The 6,000-nt window shown below is 41.3% G+C and overlaps 1 protein-coding gene across 1 annotated transcript in view; it reads right to left on the reverse strand.

The window, feature by feature from the left end:
• fgf22 (fibroblast growth factor 22) overlaps positions 1–663 on the reverse strand; it is a 161,022-nt gene extending 160,359 nt beyond the window's left edge. Inside the window, exon 1 of the mRNA XM_073068282.1 lies at positions 552–663. The gene's annotated coding sequence lies outside the window, so the exon portion shown is untranslated. The remainder of the gene's footprint in view (positions 1–551) is intronic.
• Between the last annotated feature and the right edge of the window lie 5,337 nt (positions 664–6,000).

Consider the following 6,000-nt stretch of genomic DNA (forward strand, 5'->3'; position numbering starts at 1 on the left):
CTGTGTTATAAATGGTTATTGGTGGGCCCTACCAGCATAAAAATAGTTCAGAAAAATCATATTATTGTTGGGAGTCCAAGGAGATTCTGACCCCTCAGCCCAGCTTTCGTGGTCATTGGCAAAATGGTAACAGCCCACACTGAACTTCAAGAAATCTGCCCGCGATAATCTAGCAATGTCTGTGAAATCGACTTCTAACTTGTATTTCCTGAAGTGAAGCATTAGTTCAAGAGGATCCTTTGCATTTAACAGGAAGGATGTCAGCAAACTGACTCGGCAGCCAATCCTGTTAAGGAAATCTCAGTCGGCAAACGGAAGTAAGAGGAACATATTTTAATAAACATTTCAAGGAACATAAAATAGATATTGGAAGCTACATCAAAGTTGGCACTGAGATATAATAATTCAAAAACTATATTGAATAAAATGATGATTTTCATTATTTAAAATATCATTATTTAAAAGATTTAGAAATATTTATCTGAGGGAATTACAATCCAGTTATATGACATATTGTTCAGGCTCACTTTAGTAGGAATTAGTACACTAACCTTCAATTCATACTGCAAGGCTGTTCACAATGAAATCAGTTCTACGTTCTCCAAAGTCCTCTCCAGTTCATTGACTTCTAAAGCTAAATCAAAAATAGTTGAACAATGTATCCTGTTGAAGAACTGCAAATCACAGAGAGCATCTATTTGGGATTCAAATGTACAGCTGTGAATGCATGTACTTGAAAAGTTGAGATCATTTTCAATTTATAATGAGGGCAAGTGCTGAAGGTTTCACTAGTTTATAACTGTTCTATCCAGACCATTCAAAACATAAGAAATCAAGAAAAATCCACAAATGAGTAGATGTTACTCATTTAAGTTGCAATCAGCATTGCATGAACTGTGTCAAGTACATGTCATTAATTAATCCATTCAAAGTACACACTTGGGAATGTCTTTGGTCACTGTGTGTTAATAATGTCATGAGATCGCATAACTATACAACACAGTCAGTTCATCGTTCCTGTGCTGGGAAAATCTATCCAATTGATCGCACTTCCTATTTTTCCACATTGCATTTCACTTCTTTTTTAGTGACTATTCAGTTCTCGTTTGAAGGCTAAAGTGAAATGTGCCAATCTCTTAATCTTTATGTAATGCATCCATCAAGTCAACAGAATTAGCTTCCATGAAAGTTAGCTGTAAGCTATACTATTCCTGGGTTCTCTTTTTATTCTTCTCACAAAGAGAAAATTCTTTTACCTTATTCACTCTGCTGAAACTTTTCTAAGTTTTAAATACCTTTATTAAATCTTCCCTTAACCTTCTCTGATCAGAGGTGAAGAATTCCAACTTCTGCATTCCCTCCATATTACTGTTCCCCTTCATGAGCTCTCTCTATGACAAAAAAAAAACTTAGCAGTGAACTTTCTTTTCCTGACAATTCCTATCATCATGAGAAAAGTTTTCTGATTATGCTGGAAATAATTTACAAAGACACCTTCTAGACTTAGGCACTGGGCCAGATTGGAAAGGTCAGGGTGTTGGGGCATGAGGCAAGGGTCAGGCAGGTTCAGCACGCTGCCGGGCAATGTTTTCTCAGCTCTGCACTAAGCTAAGAGTCTGTGGACAAACTCTTTGTGGACTTCAGTTCAGAACACTCTTTGCTTGTGTTTATTGTTTGTACGAGTTGTTATTTTTCTCTCTGTACGCTGGGGGTTTGATGGTCTCCCTTTTGTATGTTTTTTGTGGTATTTCTTTGTTTCATGGCTGCCTGTAAAGAGACTTTGATAATAAATGTGCTTTGAAATCAGAATTTTGAACTTTAAAGCCACAAAAAACAAAGTTAGGAAAATAACTGCGGAGTGGCAGGTACATTCCCCAGTTACGTGTCTGCAATACAAAACTGTAGGAGAGGATTTGACAAATAAAGTGGATCCTCTTCAGTTCCCTTCCCAATTAGGTGCAAAGTGGATTTTCCCAGTTTCTGTATTTGGACAAGAAACAATCTGCTAGAGGAACTCAGTAGGTCAAGCAAGATCTATAGAGGGGGAGTTGTGACGAGAGGCCTAGGCAAGGATGGTAAGGAGGAAAGTGCTGGAATATCTGAGGCTAGAATCGAGACATGATTTCGAGACTGAGACGAGAACAGGGTTCTTGACTGGATGCTAGATGAGAACCTGATGAGACTAGACGAGAATCCAAATGTGACAGATATCCTAAACACAATCACAGACTAAACCAAAGTTGAGCTGATGATTGAGCCCCAACCTGAGTTCAGGTGCTCTTTAAGCATCCAAATCTTGGTACCAAAACATGGCTGCCAATTAGCAGAGTGGGCTAGAATCTTTAAAGAGACTGCGCCACCTAGCCATACTCTGGAGAATCAGATGCTGGCACAGTCAGGGGCATACCATAACACCAGTATCGTGCTCTCTCTAGTTGGGACCTCTAAATATTGATTAAAGAAACTTTTCTGAACACACTTGACAAATTCTATCCTATTCAGTCCTTTCATAGTATTGGATTCCCAGTCAATATCGTTGACATTTCAGTTTGAAATCTATCATTGGGACTGAGAGTGGAGAGGGAAGATCAGTCAGATGATGGACCAGTTGGTGTAGTGGTAGATGCAGCATAGAGAGAGACTGCGAGGAAGGACAGGTAGTGAAGAGGACATAAATGCAGTCAGTGGGATGGATTGAAGTATGTCTGTCTTAATGAAGAGAAGTATCAGGAACAAGAACAATGAACTTAGGGCATGGAACTACGACATCGCAGAGACTTGGCTGTCACCAGGGCAGGAACGGTAGCTGGAAGTTCTGGAGTTTAGATGTTGCAAATGGGACATGGAGGAAGGTAAAAGAGATGGAGTGAATTTGCTAATCGGGGATAGTATGACAGCCACAGAAACAGCGGTGGATGTCATGGAGGAATTGTCTACTGAGTCAATGTGGGTGGAAGTCAGAAGCAAATGGAGCAAACACTCTGTTCTATGGACCTCCTCACACCCACCCCCGCCAAGAGCAACAAAGACACTGAGGAGCAGATCAGGAAATGGATTTTGGAAAGAAGCAAATACAACAGGGTTGTTGTCATGGGTGACTTCAACTTCCCTAATATTGATTGGCACTTCACTAATGCAGAAAGCTTAGATGGGGTGGAATTTGTTAAATGGTTTTTGGAAGGATTCCTGACTCAATATATAGACAGGTCAATGGGAGAGAGGTCACTCTGAATCTGGTCAGGAGATACCTCTTGTTGGGTGAGCATTTCAAAGACAGTGACCACAGCTTCCTGACCTCTTGAACAAGGATAGGAGTAGATGGTATGGGAAAGTATTTAATTGGGAGAGGGTAAATTATGAAGTAATTAGGCAGGAACCTGGAGCATATGTTGGGAACAGATGTTCTCAGGGAAATTCACATTGGAAATGTACAGAGGAGCACTTGCTTGGGGATCTGGATATGCTTGTCCTATTGAAGCAAGGGAAAAAAGCAGGGTGAAGGAACCTTGGCTGAGAAGAGATGTGGAACGCCTAGTCAAGAGGAAGAAAGAAGCATACTTGAGGTTCAGTTCAAGAATGGACTTAGGGTAGCTAGAAGGGGACATGAGAAGGCCTTGGTGAGTAGAATTAATGAAAATCCCACACAGTTCTGTGTGTATGAAAAACAGGAGGATAACTAAAGTGAGGATAGAACCGATCTAGGATAGAAGCGGAAATGTTTCTGTAGTCAGATGGGGTAGGAAGGTTCTTAATGAATACTTTGCCTGAGTATTCACCAATGAGAGGGAAAATGCCTTGACAAATGTGAGGAGAGTGTAAAACAGGCTAACATGTCGATGTTAAAGAGAATCTACAGGAACTTTAGAAAAAACATTAGGATAGGTAAGTAAACATGACAAATTCTGCAGATGCTGGAAATCCAAAGCAACACACACAAGATGCTAAAGGAATTCAGCAGGTCAGGTAACATCTATGGCAATGAATAAACAGTTGACATTTTGAGCTGAGATCTTTCATCAGGACTGAAAAGGAAGGTGGAAGATGCCAGAATAGGTAAGTCCTTGGGCCGGAGAGGATATACCCCAGGTTACTATGGGGAGCCAGGGAAGAAATTGCTCTGCCTTTGTCAGCGATTATCTTTGCATCTTCCCCGGCCACAGTAGTAGTATCAGAAGATTGAAGTGTGGCTAATGTTATTCCTTTGTTGAAGAAAGGTAATAGGGATAATCCTGGAAATTATAGAGCAGTGAATCTTACGTCAGTGGTGGGCAAACTATTAAAGAGGATTCTTGGGGATAGGTTTACAACCATTTGGAGAAGCATAGTCTGATTAGGGATAGCTAGCATGGCTTTCTGAGGGACAGGTCATGCCTTGTTAGTCTAATTGAATTCTTTGAGGAAGTGATGAAAAAAATTGTGAGGTAGAGCAGTGGATATCTTGTATATGGATTTTACTAAGTTTTATAAGATAGTCCATGGTAGCCTCATTCAGAAAGTCAGGTGACATGAGATCCAGGGAAATTTGGTTGTGTGGATTCAGAATTGGCTTGCCAACAGAAGGCAAAGGGCAATTGCAGATGAAGCATATTCTGCTTGGAGAACGGTGATCAGTGGTGTTCAGCAGGGATTTGTTCTGGGATCCATGCCCTTCGTGATTTTTACAAATGACTTGGAATAGGAAGTGGAAGGGTGGGTAGGTAAGTATGCAAATGACACAAAGGTTGGTGTTGTTGTGCAGAGTGTAGAAGCTTGTCGTAGGTTACAATGGGATATTGATAGGTTGCAGAGCTGGCCTGAGAAGTGGCAGATAGAGTTCAATCTGGAAAAGCGTGAAGTGATTCACTTTGGAAGGTCGAGCGTGAAGGCAGAGTCAGGATTAATGACAGAATTCTATGCAGGATGAATGAACAGAGGGATCTTGGGGTCCACATCCACTCATCTCTCAAAGCTGCCGCGCAAGTTGATCGGATGGTTAAGAAGGTATATGGTGTGCTGGTGTTCATTAGTCGGGGGATTAAGTTCAAGAGCCACGAGTTAATATAGTAGCTCTGCAAAGGAGTGGTGGAGTGCACTGGCAGGAGTGGTGAGCAGATATAATAGGGACATTTAAGAAATTCTTAGATTAGCACATGGATGAAAGAACAATGGAGGGCAATGTGTGACGGAAGGGTTATTTTGATCTTAGATTAGGTTAAAAAGTCGACACAATATCATGGGCTGAAAGGCCTGTACTGTGCTGTACTGTTCTGTGTTAGTAAAAATGGGGGTGGGAGGGGAGAGAGACAGGGGCCAGTAGGCGAATGGTGGATTAAGCAGCACTGAAGAATGGAGGGCCAACGGAAGGAGGTGGGGGTTGTGGTGGAGGTGGAAAGGAGAGGCAAGTGGATGATAGGTTGAGGCAGGTGGATCAAGGTAGGGGGGAAGAAGGATGAAGGTGTATACAGCTAGAAAGGCAATTAGCAAGGACACAAAGCCTACCAGTTTTAGGATCTGAAAAGTAATGGGAATCATTAAGAGAGAGGAAGGCAAATGGAGCCAGTTGAATTGGGGGTGGAGGTGGAATGTGGTAGCTGGTGGATAAAATGAGGGGGTTGTAGATTGATGGAACCAGGAATGTGGGGGGCGGGGGTGCAAAATGAATGATGCATTTCCTATCTTGGGACCAGAAATCTTCATTTCAAATGACTGAATACATGTATTGACCTATTTAATGATAAGTGAGTGTTACCAAGAAAGTGAGACAGAAGTTACCTCACTATCCAGCTATAAACCAAATAGTTATCTCTAATATTCTTCTGATTTTATTACTGTTGTGGTGCATTTAACAACCAGAAGGTCAATGTCTACAAACTGAAAGCTCTTATAAAGGGGTGTTGGGAAGACAATTTGTGACCCACAAAGGGACATTTTGTTGAAGGCCTTATGCTAGTGAACAGGCTGTAAGGTTTCACTGCTAATGTAATGGCTTCTTTGTAATGTTCCACTGCTGAGGTAATGGTT

Source organism: Hemitrygon akajei, chromosome 16 (assembly GCF_048418815.1).
Source record: "Hemitrygon akajei chromosome 16, sHemAka1.3, whole genome shotgun sequence".
Classification (NCBI taxonomy): Eukaryota; Metazoa; Chordata; class Chondrichthyes; order Myliobatiformes; family Dasyatidae; genus Hemitrygon; species Hemitrygon akajei.